This window comes from Rhinolophus hipposideros (assembly GCF_964194185.1).
Source record: "Rhinolophus hipposideros genome assembly, chromosome: 9".
NCBI lineage: Eukaryota > Metazoa > Chordata > Mammalia > Chiroptera > Rhinolophidae > Rhinolophus > Rhinolophus hipposideros.
In genome coordinates, this window is record NC_138055.1 from 5,783,739 (window position 1) to 5,799,423 (window position 15,685).

Here is a 15,685-nt window from a genome sequence, read left to right on the forward strand (position 1 = left end):
AGGCTAATAGAAGGCAAATAGCTTACTTAGGGTCCCCAGCTAGGAAGTGGCTGAGCCAGGATCTGACCCCCAGGCTGCTTGACGCCAAAGCCGGAGCTCTCCCCACTAGGGCACACACAGCCACTGAGTGAGGGTATGAATATTTCATTGTAGAAAAGAAGAAAAAAAAATCAGCCATTGTCCCACCACCATAATGCAGCCACTGTAAGCGTTTTGGTTCTTTATTTCGGCCTTGTTCTTTACCCCCCTTTCTTTAAGAGTGTGTGGTTTGGGGTCATTTGGACCCTAGTTCCCTCCTGATTCTAGCACCTAGGAAAATGGGGAGACTCCCAGCTTTACCGAACAGATTTAGGTGAGACCAGGTGGGTAACCCTGAAGGAGGGGGAGGAGGTGGGGAGGAGTGGGGGGGGGTACGGAAAAAGGAAGGGGAATGCGATTAGTAGGGATTCATGGAGCACCTAGTAAGTACAGAACCAGGGCTGGGCTCTGGCACTGGGGGAGATGAGGGCAGCCTGGCCCATATGCTTCCAGCAGAAGGGCTCTGTCCAGCATTGTGGGGCTGCCTGGCCCGACACTCTGCCTTTGCCATGCCCCTGCTTCCTCCTGGAGTGTCTGGGAGGGGGGCAGTCCCCTGGCTTCACCTCTGCCAAGGAAATGAATTGCCTCCAGAAGGAGGAGTCCAGCACTGCTCAGAATTTTGCACTCAGGGTCCCGCCTTCTCCCAGTCCCAGGCCTGGGTTTTGGGGCCTGCTGGGACTGTACCTTCCAGGCTCACACGTTCAGCATCACACCCCAGACCCGTGCCTTCACCTCCACCAGCACTCAAACTGGAAACCGTAGGCCTGTGGCCTCCTAGACACCTCTCCATCCAGTGTCAGGGTTCTGTGGTCCTTAAAGCACCTGTCCCTCCTTTTACCTTCTAACTGGACATTCCCCCCTCTGCTCCCCTGCCTTGACCATCAATCTGGGACACCATAGTCAAAGCTCTTTCTAAATGCGGGTCTGAACTCCTCATCTGTCCACCAACCGAAACTAGGCCAAACTCCTGAGCTGTCCCTTGAGCCTGGGCTTCTCTGCGGTCTGCCCCGCCCACCTCTGCAGCCTCAACCCTGAGTCGGATGTTGCCTGGTCAGAGTCCCTGAGCCTGGGTCTCCCCTGCCTGAGATAGTCTCTTCCCCAAACTCCCCCTACTCCCCCCACACACACTGGCTTTGGCCTGCTGAACTGCGGCTCATCCTCAGGGCCCAGCTGTGTCCTCTCCTCCCTGTCAGGCTCCCAGATCCCCACCTCTCTCCTCGGGCGCGATCAGTGCTTCTGCCCGTGGACACCCCCAGCTCTTGGTGAATCCCTCCGTTGCTGCTCTTAGCCTGGTGCAGCATGGCGCAATATGCTTCCGTGTTGGCCTCCCCCACCAGACTGGGAGCTCTGAGCGAGCAGGGGCCCCCATGACACAGACCCAGACCCAGACCGGCCAGCTCGTTGATCTTTGAGGAATGAACACTAAGGAGTCTGTCAGAAGCAGATGGGCCTAAGCTCCTTGGAGGGGCAGTCAGTGAGGACTAGAAAGTCACAAGCCTCCTGCCTCCTTGGGAGCTCCTGGGTGAGCAGGGTGCCCTAGATTAAGGAGCCGAGGGCCCAGTTTGCTCCCAGGTACCTGCAGGTCTTGACCATCAGCCATTTCGTTCAGGGTCCAAGGTCCCAACTAGAGTTGTTGAGGCAGTGATGGTGGGCACTCAAGCGGAGTGGCCCTCCTGCCCTGTCCCCTGTGGCCCCTGGCCCCCTCTGCCCCATCACGTCCACCCCCAGCGTCCTCCTGGGGACCTGGGAGAGTTATATCAGGCCCTCTGGCTGAGCGCCACGGCTCCCCATGGAACTATAAATTGACCTGTCGGGAGAGGGAAGAGATTAATGTCCGCCATCTTCATTAGCGCGTCCCCCGGGGTGACGGCGTCTGCCCTGAGCTGGCTGATTGGAGAGGGTGTGAGTGAGTGAGGGGATCGGGGGTATGCATTCTCCCCCCAAAAGGCAAAGGGCAGGGGCCAGAGCCTGCCAGAGAGCTGTGGCCTCCTCCTACTGTTAGAAGGGCTGTCCCTCTGGCCTCTGCTCCTGGCAGCAGGCGTGCGCTTTGATGGAGGACCTGTGTGCTAATTGGGAGCAGAGATACTCGCCCTGCATCTCCGCGGGGCTCCCAGGCTGACACCGCCAGCTCAGCGGCATCTGCGGGGCCTTCATTAGAGGCTTTTCCCCTGACCAGAAAGGAGCCCGCTGTGGACTTGGGGGGCTCCCCTCCTCTCCCTTCCCCCTTCTCTCCCCCTCCCTTCCTTTACTGCATTGATGATGGGGAAGGAGGCAGCTTTGGCTTGTGGAATGGATGATGCCGATTGGAAGATGAGAGGGATTTGAGACCTTGTGAATTCTGATGACTGTGTGACCTTGGGTTAGGCCCTCAACCACTCTGTATCCGAGCATCTTTGTCCTTGGGATGGGCATGGTTGTGCCCCCTGGGGTGGGTGGGGATTGGACAAGGGAGTGTGTGTGGATTCGTCTTTGGAAATGAGGACGAGGCAGAACCTGGGGCTGAGGCATAGACTGAAGTCCAGCTTCTCGGGTCCGAATCCTGGTTCTGCTACTTCCTGTGAGGCTCTGGGCACCCCCCCCCCTCCAAGCCTCAGTTTCCTTGTCTGGTGATGGTTGAGGGCCAGGGCTGGTCCCATGGGTGTGAATCCCTTTCGACGAACAGAAACAGCCTCCACCCTGAGTGCAGGCTGCTGTGGGAAGTGACTGCAGCAGCAGGTCAGGTAGCACTGGCTTGTTCCATCATTGATTCGGTCACTCATTCATTTATCCAGGACATGCCTCTTGCACTGGGGTCTTGTACCCACAAGGGGGTTCATAAGTGACCTCACCCTCTGGTGGCTTCCCTGGGAAAGCAAACCCAGAACAGCTGGGGAAAGGACTGCATGAGCTGCTGGGACCCCTAGAAAGCAGTCTCCCCAAACCGAGGGATATCTAGGTTTCAAGGGGACACCTATGAGGTGGAGATAGTACAGGCTTTCTTTGTAGAACTTGTCTGCTCCAGAGTCTGAAATGGGGGTACCCAGCTAGCCACCAAGTTCCCAGCCCCCTGACCAGGTTGGGAGCGCCTGATACTTTGCTGAGTATGTAGAGCGATGTCCACACCTGTCTCCCAGCCTTTCCTGTGCATCCTCCTGTGTAGGAGGGGAGGGTGGGCCCGACTTGGTACCTGGTATCACTGGTCTCCAGTCTGTACCTCAGACTGGGTTCTATGAGCACCTGGCTGGCTTACAGCCTGCTTGAGGATGGGAGTAGGCAGCAGTTGGAGTAGGGTCACCCCGTGGGATCATTGAATGGTTCAGGCTATACCACTCATTAGCTGAGGGTCCCTCTGTAAGGCATGTGACTTCACTTTTCCAAGCCTCAGTTTCCTTGTTGTACAATGTCCCCGGCACTGTGCTAAGTGCCCGGCATGCATCTGACATAGAGTGAAGCACAGCAACCACTGTTGTGGTCATTTCTGCCTCAACTCCTATTTGCTGCCTCAAGAACCCTGGTTAAGTGGGGTGTGGACTTCTCTGTCGCCCCAAATCTCTCCATCAACCCACCAGGGGGTACTAAGCATGCACTGTGCACTATAGAATGTTTGAACAAAAAGTGCATGGTTTTGGAGTCAGAAAACCCAGCTTTGGGTTTTTGCCCTGTAGCCAACTAGCTGTGTGGCCTTGGGCACATCACTTAACCTCTCTGTGTCTCTGTTTTCTCATTTGGAGCTGAAATGAGATGTCGTAAACTGAAAACCTCATTGCAGAGTTCATAGATGAATAAGCGCCCGCCGTGTGTGGAGGGTGGAGTACTGGTCCAGGGACTGAGCCCTCGGTGGTGCTCCTGCCTCCTTGGCCTTCTGGTGGGACTTTGGGCAAGACCCTTTGGATGCATCTGGAAAGGGGAGCCTTGGCATCTGCCTGCCTCACAGAACTCTTCTGAGAATGAAAAGATGTGTGGGTCGGGGGGAAAGGGGCTGCTCACGGGATCAGAGGCTGATGGTAAAGAGCTGGAGGCTGTCCTGGAGCCACCCTGGCCTCCCAGAGATCCCTGATCTCCTAGGGCCCTGGTTTCCTGCCTGGAAAATGGGACCAGGCACCCTGCTCACCCTGGTCCTTAGACCTCTGTTCTGCATTTAATCAGAATTTTATTCGTTCTATTTATAAATGCATCTGAATGGACTCCAGCTCGATTTCATATGCGATGTGTTGAAATGTACTGTCATCCAGACTTTAATATATTAAGATTGCTCTTTGAAAGTCACGTGTTGATAGGCAGATGATGAAGAGGTGCCTATTGTTGCCACCTCGCTGTGCCCAGCCCAGCCCGCTTGGCAGACTCCGTCGCAGGAGCTGGCAACATGGCTGTCTGCCTCTGCCTTCCCCGAGCAGGCAGGAATCACTAACGCGTTAGCAGTTTCATTAAGCCTCTCGCCAGCCTCTCCGCCTCCCTCCCCAGCCTCCTCGGTAATTATTTTCCCAGCCCTTCCATTCGCAGCCCTTTCCCGAGCTCGTCGGAATTGGCCGAGTGGCCCCTGCAGGCTGAGCTGCTGGGACTGGGCTCGGCAGGGGCCGGCGGATACCCCCCTCCTGACTTTCTGCATTGCCATTTAAGCTTTGTGTCCCCCTGAGGCCTCCGTGAAAATGCAGATCTGCTGCCTGCCAGGGGTGATGGTTAACCCATTATTACACACCCCGCACTTGTAGTCTCTCTGTGTAACCCACTTCCATTCAATCAGGTGAAAAGTTTCTCAGGCCTTTTTCTGGGGCTGTCACCAAGTGGGCACTGGGGACCCAGCTGTGAGGGAGATGGGATTCCGGTGACAGCACGCATGTCATGGGGCATGTGTGGAGACTGGGGGTGGTGTAGAAGTGGGACCAGGCCTGAGAGGGTTCACTACCTGGCACCCAGAGGTCCTGGGACCCGTAGCCCTCCATTGCCCAGGGTGAGCATGAGACCCAGGTGGGCTCAAATACTTTATCTTTCTGGCCAGTGATTGGTTGAGAAATGGACACATGGCTCATTCCCGAGGCTCCCCTGGAATTTTGACTTAGAGCCCGTGGGGGACACTGACTGCTGTGGTTGCTGAGCCGGAGGGTGTGAATATACGACTGCTGGCCTCCCTGTTCCACAGCCGTACCCAGGCTGGGGAACCTCCCGTAAGATCGTCCCATGGAGGAGGGAGGCCGAGCTGAGATGGAAGTACATGTTACCTCATTTGGGCCTCTGGATGCAGCTACGTGTGAAACCATCCCAGGAGTATCCAGCTACAAAAACAGACATGTTTCCTTTTTTGCTCAGGCTATCTTGAGTTGTACTTTCCCTTGCAACCAATAGAGCCCTGACTGATGAGAAAAATCAGACAAGATTTTATAAAAGAGGTGACATTTTGAGTTGGGTCTTGAAGGATGAATAGGAGTTTGTGCAGCAGAGACGAGGAGGAAAAGTACTCAGGCCGAGGGAATAGCAGGGGTCAAAGCCATGGAGGTGTGAAAGTCCACAGTGGGGGGGACAGCAAGTACTGCCTGTGGCATCAGGGCTTGTAAGCACAAATGACATGAGAGGAGCTGGGGGGTAGGAGGTGCCAGGGTGTGAACGCCAGAGTGAGGAGGGGTATAGGCTGAAGGTGCTGAGGACTGTGGAAGGGACAGGTGGGCTTGCACGGCTCGGAGAAGGTGCCATGGAGAGGATGAGTAGGACTTGGCTGGCAGGGCAGGCATCCCGACACAGCGTGGATCTGGAATCAGAGAGAGGAGGAGCCCTAGAGCCAGAGCTGGAGAAGCAGGCAAAGGCCAGACCCCAGGGGCCTCAGACGTGAGGCGGCAGCATCCAGAGGGTCCCAGAAGCCCCTGAGTGGTCAGGTCCGACTGTACTGAGGAGACTTGCAGTTCACTCATTCATTGAACAGATTTATGGAGCACCTACTATGTGTCAGGCCCTGAGGACACAGCAGTGACCACTCAGGCTGTCCTGGAGTCGTGCAGCAACCTGGAGTCATGCAGCAACCAGGCTGCCGGGGAGACAGACAATGAGCAATGAAGAAGACACATGAGAACGTGAAACAGTCAGGTGATGGTGACAGGGGTGCTTGGGCATGTGGGTACCACTGGCCAGGGTGCTCTGGGGAGACCCCTCCAAGAGGAGATTGGAGCTGAGACCTAAGGACGAAGAATCTCTAGAGGGTCTCTGTAGCAGGTCTGGAGGCAGAGGTGGGGAGGAGGGTGGTGGCCGTGGGGCTGGAGCTGGGAGAGCCCGCGTGGTGTGGGGAGGTGGGAGAGGAGGCCGAACAGGGCTCTGGTTTCTGGCCGAGCACCTGGGGGAGTAGAGGTGCCACGAGGGAGATGGGATGCCTGGAGCAGGCCTAAACTAGGGAATAACTGAGTGGAGAGGTCCAGGGGCAGCTAGAGGTGGTTGTGGTTTCAACTGGTTGTCCTGGAGGAGAGGTGGGAGCCAAGGCCCCGCGTGGGACCAGAGAAAGCGAGGACGTCGAATGGTTTTTCTTACCTGTCCACCCCAGTTGCGCCAGGTGTGCCAGGCGATGTTGGTGTGGGGTGTGAGAGGAGGGCTGTTTGCTGCCCCCACCCCAGATCCTGGCTGGAGCACATAAGGCCATAACGATGCCATGCCACCTTCTGCAGTGAGCACTTCACCCAGGCTGCTCTGTCTCTTGGTGCCAGCTGGTTTGCTTGGCTGGTGGAGGCTGTGGTAATGAGGCCAAGGTCACACGCTACAGCCTGCGTGGGTGGTGGGCTGGCTTTCCGACCTGTGGCCTGTGCCCAGGACGGTGTTCCTGGGGCCTGTGGGCAGGGAGGGGTAATGGCTGGCCCATAGACCTTCGCTGCCCACTATGAGTGGGGCTGGAGGGTCAAGCTGGTCTAGGCAGGGCTGGGACGTGATCTGAATACTGGGGGACCCCCTTTCTGCCCCCCAAGCTGAAGATCTGTGAGGGATCTCTACCTCCTGCAGGGCCCTGCTGTCCTCCCACTCTCACACTCTGTGCTCCCTCCGTGCTCAGTGACTGGGCTTGTAGGTCCCAGAGCCCAGGTCTTTCTTGCCACCAGGGCTTTGCGTCTGCTGTGCCTTCTGCCTGAAACAACTCCCCACTCCTCCTCCCACCACTCGGGTCAGGGTAGCAGATGTTCCGGCTGTGCTCCCACAACCCCTGGGCTTTTCCTTCTGCCCGTCAACATTCATTCGGCAAATGTATTCACTTAATGAAGAAGATGATTGAGGCCCTACTATGCACCGGACGCTGTGCTGGGAGGTGAGGTGGGGAATGATGGCATTTGTGAAGCAAACAGACCAGGTCCCATCCCTCACAATAGAGCAGGAAAGAGTCAACTAGTAAACAAGCATAAACATGTCTCGTGCTGGACTGTAGGCAGCGCCGTGTAGGAAAACTGAGGGGGCTGGAGAGAGCGTGTGGGGGCGCTCATGGAGGCCGAGTGCTTAGGGAGGCTTTTATCCGAGACCTGAGGGAAGAGCAGGAACCAGCCCCTGGGAGGTGTGGGGGGGAGGCATTCCAGGCGGGGCTGTCTGCTTTTTTTTTTTTAAATAAATTTTATTGGGAAATATTGGGGGACAGTGTGTTTCTCCAGGGTCACTCAGCTCCAAGTCCAGTTGACATTTTCAATCTTAGTTGCAGGGGACACAGCCCACCATCCCATGCGGGAATTGACCGGCAACCTTGTTGTTGAGAGCTCGCGCTCTAACCAACTGAGCCATCCAGCGGCCGTTCCAGAAGCTCAGCTGCAGCTGGTTGTCTTCAATCTAGCTGTGGAGGGCGCAGCTCTCTGGCCCATGTGGGAATCGAACCGGCAACCCTGTTGTTCAGAGCTCGTGCTCTGACCAACTGAGCCATCCGGCCGTCCCGCTATCTGCTTTCTTGTCTGTCTTCTGCACTTCTTGTGCCTCATGGGGGCTGGAGCAAGGGTCTTCCCTGGGGCTGAGCTGATTCGGTCTCCAGGGGCAGAGATGGTCCCAGAAGCGTAGACAGAGGCCAAAGCCAGGATGGGTTATGGGTGAGCAGCTTTGGGCACTGCGTCCAGCCATGACCTGGGTCTGAGACACGGATGGGCATGGAGTCCTGTGAGGTGAGGCCTGTGAAGGGCTGATACCCACTTGGCAGACGGACAGGACTGAGGGGCCTGCAGGCCTGGGCTTAGATCCTGCTCCCTGTGGAGACTGTGAGAGCAACCTCTGGCAAGTCACTGAATTTGAGCTTCCGTGTTCCCATCTGTAAAATGGGCACGAAAGCATCTTCCTCATGAGGCTGTTTGGAGGATTAAATAAGACAATACTTAATGCAGCCCCTGACGTAGGACAGGCCTGCGTACGTTGCCCTCACCACTGTGAGTAACAGACAGGGCTGTTGTTGATTTGGAATGTGTCCTCGCAGCCATGTTCACCCTTCCACCGCTAGCTCCTAGAACAGCGCCTGCGATACACGGTGGGTGCTCTGTCTATGTTTGTTGACTGCCTGCTTGACTCTGAACTGACTGTGTGAGTGAGGGGGCCCCTACCCCCACCCCCGGGGGTGGGGAGGACAGGGCACAGACCGCACTGGCTTCCCCCTCAAGGAGCTGGCACTGTGCCTGGTCGGCTGACCATTGGGACCCCAGCCGTCTGGGGCAGTCCTGGGATATGAAATTTCTCCGAGCCTCAGTTTCCTCCTCTGTGAAATGGAGTTGATGGCGATCCTGACCCCCAAGACCCGGGCCCAGGTCGTTGGCAGACTTATGAGAAAATGGTATCAAGAGGGCCCTGAGGACAGCTCAGCCTGCAGGAATAGTGGCTATGACACCAACTGATATGCCAAGGCCTCCCAAGGTGTCCAGGACGTGGTTGAGAGGTTGAGGCGCCAGACAGGGCCCTTCGCCGTGGCATGAAGGGCGCCTGGCTGTGTGGCCCCTGCAATGTCAAGGGTAGTGTTACATTGTAATGGCTTTGTCCAGCGGCTTGTCCAGGGCCTCACAGAGCCCATTGCCACAGGAGTCTGCCCTAAGCCCCCCAGCCTGGGTTCCCGCTGCCCCTGTAGTTCAGCATCCCAGTGGGTCCCTGAGAGGCCTCTATGGTATGGTGGGCTGGCACTCCTACAGGGGAGGTCCCTGAGAACATGGTGGGTGCCAGGAAGGGCCCAGTTCAAGGCGGGGAACCTGGAGCCCTGGGGTTAGCCTGGCACACAGTAGCTATGCAGGAAGGGCCTGGTTCAGGGCTGGGCGCCTGGAGGCCTGGGCTTGGCCTGGGTCCCGCTGCCAGCCTGTGTGTGGCCTCGGGCAGTAGGTCGCTGGTTCAGTACCCACGGTGTGTGCAACCGGGAGAGATGCCTGCGGACCATGGAGCGTAACCTCTGAATTGTTCTCAGGTTTGTGACTGCGAGCAGGTGGGCTCACGAGGCCTGGATATGAAAGTGTTTACCCTTTTTCCTCTTCTGCCCGAGGCAGGTGGAGACTACTGGCCTCTTGCAGATGGGGAAACTGAGGCCCACAGAGGGCCAAGGAGTGGGGGCAGCCGGATGCATTTCGGCTTTGGTGTTCCCTGCATTCACTGTGCAGTGGCCATCGGCCAGGCCTGTGCACAGCCGGGGTACACACCATCCTCTTACACCCTTTGGGCGGCGAGCCAGGCCCTGTCACTGCCCATTTTACAGATGCAGAAAGAGACAGAGACAGGCAGGGAGAGAGAGCCAGGATTTTCTTACTTACTTTTTTTTTTGAAGGTATAATTTAATACAGAAAAGTGTACAAATCCTACAGTGTACAGCTGGGTAGGTTTTCACATATGTGCACAGTCGTGCACCCGCCATCCAGGTCCAGCATCCCAAGGGGCTCGCTTGTGCCCCTTCCAGTCATTGCCCACCTGCCGCCGACAACTACCCACCTGGCATCTAACAGTGGAGTCTGGCTTTGTCTGTCTCTGTACTTCATGTTAACGGAATCGCACAGTATGTCCCCTTTCGTGTCTGCTGCTTTCGCTCAGCACGACGCCTGTGTGAACTGTCCGTGCAATTGCTCTAGCAGAAGTTGGCAGAACTGGGATTTGAACCCTTCTGCTAACTCTCCCCAAGGCACCCAGAGACCAGTCCTGCTCGTAACCCTCCAGTGGCTCCCTTCGCCCTTGGAAGAAAGACCCAACTCCTCCCTGTGGCCTTACCTGCGTCAGCTCCCACACCTGTCACTGCCCTCCAGCTACATAGATGGACGGGTCTCTGTCCTCAAAAGCCCTAAGCTCCGTCCTATCTTAGGGCCTTTGCACATGCTGTTCCTTCTTCCTTTCTGCCTTCAGCTTCCTTTCAGTGCCGGGCTGGAGTGTCACCTCCTCTAGCTTGCCTGCCTGGACCTCCTAGTGGATGTCATCAGGCTAGCTAGCTCATGCTTTTTCTTCACTGCCCCTGTCATTTGTAATTAATTGTGAAGCACCTGCCTCCCCCACTAGACAGTAAATCCCAGGAGGCAGGAATGGTGTCTGTTGAATTCACGGCTGCCTCCCCAGTGCCATTCATTGATTCATTCACCCATCCTTCTTCATCTGTTTGTTTGGCCAGTCCCGAGTGCTTGCCACGTTATAGCCTCTTAGCTATATTTGTTGAGCGAGTGACTGGACGGTCCAATGAATGAGTGTCCATCTGCCTCTAAAGCCCATAGTCTTTCCACTACATCCCATCGTCTCTGATGTGACCTCTTTTTGCCTCAGTTTTCCCTGTTGTCGAATGAAGGAGCCAGACCTGCCCCTTCCAGCCAGGTTCTGATTCTGTGGATGTAGGGCAGGTGGGTTCTTTGGCCAGCAGATGCTCAGGGCAGCCCCGCTGAGCAGGGAGGTGACCAGAGGCTACAGGGCCGATCCTGCCCCAGACAGCAACCACCGCTTGAGCACTGGTCCCGGTGCCCGGAAGGATCCTTGCCACGCCAACATCTGCAGTGTCCCTGTGGGGTGCAGGGCTCAAGGCCCAGGTCCCTCAAGGGGCTTGCCAGGGCCGCGCAGCTGACCCAACCTCTGAGTGCCCGGCTTGGCCTGCTGGGCCTTGAAGGGAAGGAAAAAGTAGGGTTGCTGGGTGTGGGAGGCAGTGGGAACTAAGTGACAAGGGGGCCCCAGTGGTCCTAGGCTTGAGTCTGGCTCCCCTTCCAGCTCTGCGGCCTTAGTTAAATCATGTCCCCTCATGAATTGAACTCAGTTTCCCCAGCTGTAAAAATGAGAGTGACAGTCACGATCGTCCCGCCCTGATGGAGCCTCTGAGAGTCACGAGATCCTGGGGAGCATCCGGTAGGTCTCTGTGAAGCTGGCCTTGTCCAGGGCCCAGCTGGACGGCCTCAGCGGGGAGCTGTGCAGCGCGCGGTGGCTCAGCGGCTCAGCGGCTTGTCAGCCAGGCGGGCGGCTGTCCTGGGGCTGGGTTTGATTAGTTCAGGTTGACAGTCGCGCTCCGCGGCGCTGCCGGGAGGGGAGCCCGTGATTACCCTAATGAAGCTTGAACGCAGTTTGTCATCCAAACAGCTGGTTCGGAGCTGCGCTGCTGCCAGCTGCCCGACTCAGCCATGTAGCCGCACGCCCAGCGCCGCCGAGCGCCGAATGGCCCAGCCACCAGGGTGACCAGAAGGGGAGGCAGTGGCCCCAGATGGGTTGTGGCCCCAGGGGAGTGGGGTGGGCCATCCTGGGGTGGGGGACTTGGCAGACCCTTGGACAATGGAGTAGGGCAGCTTTTCAGGATACTCACAGGGCAGCTCCCTGACTCTAGACCTCAGTTTCCCACCTGTAAAGTGGGTGTTGGGGACCTTGCTGCTTTAAGTCTGAGATGTCAGGCTGAGGTGTCATCTCCTCTGGGAATCCTTTTCAGACCCTGGTGGCTTAGTCAGAAGCCTAAACAGGCATCCATAGCCCTCAAGGCAGGCCTGTCACCCCCGGATGGCTCTGTGTTATCACTGAAGGTCTGGATGGTTGTCAGTGTGCCTAATTCATTCATGCAGCAAATATTTATGAGAACACACAGCAGTGGGCAAGCCAGTCACCACCAGCTTTCATGGAGTTTGCATTCTGGTCAGAGAGACTCCTGGGAGCACAACCTCATCTGGGGAACCAGGAGGGCTGCCTGGAGGAGGTGGCAACTGAGCCTAGAACAGCTAGGTGGGGAGACAGAGCTAGGGAAGAGTGCTCCTGGCAGGAGGAACAGCATGTGCAAAGGCCCTGAGGTAGAGAGGGAGTGGTTTTGGGGAGGAAAGTAAGTCATCTGGCGACATACTAAAGGTGTCAGAGCTTCCCAGGGAAGGGACTTATTTCATGCCCATGCTGGGCAAGTTCACTGTGTAATGCTTCATTTAACCTTTCTGACAGCTCTAGGAGGAAGGATCATTATTCTGTGCTGTAGATGGGGAAACTGAGGCCCACATCATGGGAGGGTGGTGCCCTGCAGGTCACTGTAGCCTTAGGTCTCCCTGGTGGCCCCCTGAGAGACCCTGGCCCAGGGGCTGTGGGTTTGCCTGGTTAGCGTCCACAGGAGCACTCAGGTGAGGGGGGCTGAGCTGGGACCTGGGACCCCATCCAGGGCTTAAGCCCTCGCATAGCAGAAGAAGGCATGGAAAGGGGCCAATGGGTAACCTGGGGCCTCTGCTGCATGGTGAGTGGGTCTGCCTTTACCCTGGGCCTGGGCCTGCATTTGCACCTTGTAGCTTCTGGGCGCACACTCCCTGTGCACCTACTGAGCCATTTCTAACCAGTTTGGGGCCCTCCTTTCGGAGGGTGAGTGTGGGAGGACACTGGCCTCCCCATGGCTGGCCCTTGGCCACTTTCTGGTTTTCTCTGCCTCTGTACGAAGCTGTGTCCCCTCTCCACCCTCCTGCATCCCTGTAGTGGCCTTCTTGGTGGCCATCCCGTTCCCACTACACGTTCCCAACACTGCCTCCCTCCCATACTGTCGTGGCTCCCTGCTACCCCAGCATAGAGCCCACATTGTGGCCCAACATTCATGGCTTCCCAGCCTTGTCCCCCATTCCTCTCCTCTCTCTTCCCGCCTGCTCTTCTTACTCTGCCCTGAGTAACCACGACCTCCCCTCCTGAAGAGGTCCCCTGGGGCCTCCATGGCCCTCTATCCTGCCGCCCTTCTCGCAGCAGGTGTGTCCAGGAAGGGTGCCAGACTCAACAGGCGCTCCCTCCCTTCTGCTGGGCGGACAGGAGCAGCTCTTGGCAGCCTGAGAGCTGGGAGGAGGGACGGGGTTTATGGCCTCGCTGCAGGAAGGGAGGAATTCCCACCACTCTGCTCCCTCCTTATCGCTGCTGCTGCTTCTGCCTGGTGTGACTGCTGCTGTCACCGCTGCCACCTGCCTGGGAGGCGGTGGCTCTGACTAGCTTATCAGATTCACCCACCCTCCCCACTGGGAGACCCCAGGAGGTCTCTGCCCTGGCTCAGAGAAGGATGGGGAGACATGGGGAGAGGTGAGGCTGCAAAGGGGATGGGAGGGAGCCTGGTGGGGGAGGGGTGTCAGGGGGGCACTGGTGGGACACAAGTGTGGACAGAGCTTGCCATGGGTCTGTGGTCAAGTAGTAGAGGCATCTCAGGCCTCATGAATGGTGGGCAGGGGGCATGGGCTGGACTCCAGCCTTGGCGAGGGCTGGTGAGAGAGCGCCAGGATGCTGTGCTTCCCCTGCCTGAGCCTGTACCCATGTCCTTTCTCCCACCTGGAATGCCCTTCCCTGGCTGAGGCCTGTGTCAGGGGCATCCTCTGGGACCTGGAATAGGCCACAACTAGTGAAATCAGTGAGAATGAACAAGGGTGCTCCCTGAGGAGTGTCCGGCCCTTGCCACATGCTGGGGCCAGGTTAAGCATTTCACACACATCCTGTGAGGTAGTGTGGTCCCTCCCTCTTCCCATTTTACAGATCAGGAGACTGAGGCCTAGAGAGGTTAAGTGACTTGCCTACGGTCACACAGCCAGGGAGTGGGTAAGCCGGAGTTTGATCCTGGGCAGTCTGAAGCTAAGGACTAGGCTTGTAACTAAGAGATTGAGAGTAAGAAAGGAGGCTGGACAGGAGACCAGACCAGGCACAGGGTGGGTTGGTTGTGGAGTGGGAGTGGGAGCTGTGCTTGAGAATGGGCCTGAGCCTGCTGGGGTCTTGGGGCTGTGCTGCCTGCACACACACCCTCAGTGAGGACTGGACCTCAGGGACCTCAGGTACCCAGATCCTAAAGGCGCCCATCCTTTCCTGCCTTGGGGAAGCTCTCCAAGACACCCCTCAGGGAGTCCAGGGTTCCAGGCCACCTGCCTCCCCAGGACTCCCTGGTCATTTGCTGAGAAATATATTCTGGAGAGCTGAGCTCTGTGTCCAGCCCTGCTGGAGGGAACAGCTGGGTACAGCAGCCAGAGAGGTGCGGAGGGGCAGTCCTGCAGAAGGAGCAGCTCACAACCTCTCCATGGCCTGACCTGGGAAGGTGGGTGGAGAAGATGCATCAGTTCCCCTAAGAAAAGACAAGGTCTGACCCAACAACGGTAATGGCAAATTGGATGCCCACAGATGTACAAATAACATTGTGGCTGAATCAAGGGCTGCAATGACTAAGGCAGATCAGGGAGGCTTCCTGGAGGAGGGGGCCCAAAGCTATGATGGGAGGGATAGATAGGGATGAAATGAATAGAAGGAAACTGCCACGCTCAGGGAAAGCGTGTGCAGAGGCCCTGTGGTAGGGAGAGCCATAAATTCGAGGAAGTGGAATGGTGGCATATGTGGTTGGAGCAAGAAGATGGGGGAGGTGGGGGGAAAGGGGTGGTGAGGTGTGGTGCCTGATGAGGCAGGACCTCCAGGGAGTTGGTTTAAGCTGGGGAGTGGTCAAATCAGGTGTCACTGGGGAGTGGTCAAATCAGGTGTCACTCATGTACTTTTGGATTCTGTGAATCTGGAGAGTCCTCATAGCCCCCGGCCTGGAATCTCCATGCTCATGGCCCAGCTCACCCTCTTCCTCTGTGTTCTCTTGGATAAGGAAGGTGCTATCTCTGAGCCTCTGTTTCCTCATCTGTAAAATGGGCTCACTGCCCCCACTGAAGCCTGTATGTGAGGACTCAGTGTGGGAATGTGTGGGAAAATGCCTGTGTGAAGTGTCCTTTCTCTTCTCCCTTAACCCTCCTCCCTCCCCCATTTCCCAGGGTTCACACTCAGTCTCTGTTGGTTGGTGGGGAGGCCTATGCCTTCCACCTTTGTCTTATCTCTTTGGCAGGTTGGGGGAGTATGAGTCCATGGCCAATGTCAGAGGTTCCTTCCCTCAGGCAGGGTCTTCTGAGGACCGTGGCAAGTGCCCACTGCTCCCTCCTCTATCTGTAGTACAGGGTCTCTCCCCACCTGGTGACACCATCAGGAATGGTTGCATCCAACAATTTTCTCAGACCCTGTGCCCAGGGCTTCCTTGCAGCCCCACCACAACAGTGCTGACCTTGGAATCAGACATGGGGTGAAGCCCAGCTCAGTGCTGTGACTGCCCTGTGCCTCCGCCCCTCCCCCTCCATTGCCTCATGCGGCTGTTATGAGGGTTCGAGTCCCTTAGGGACATGCCTGGCATACAGTATTCATTGAATATGTGTCCATTCCTTTCCCCTTCCTGATCTGATGCCACAGGCAATTTGTTTCAAGCTGTGGAGGAAGACCTGCACTT

General features: G+C 57.0%; 1 protein-coding gene across 1 annotated transcript in view; it reads left to right on the forward strand.

Annotated features, from left to right (window-relative positions):
* TCF20 (transcription factor 20) overlaps positions 1-15,685 on the forward strand; it is a 160,602-nt gene that overhangs the window by 374 nt on the left and 144,543 nt on the right. The gene's annotated exons all lie outside the window — the stretch shown is intronic.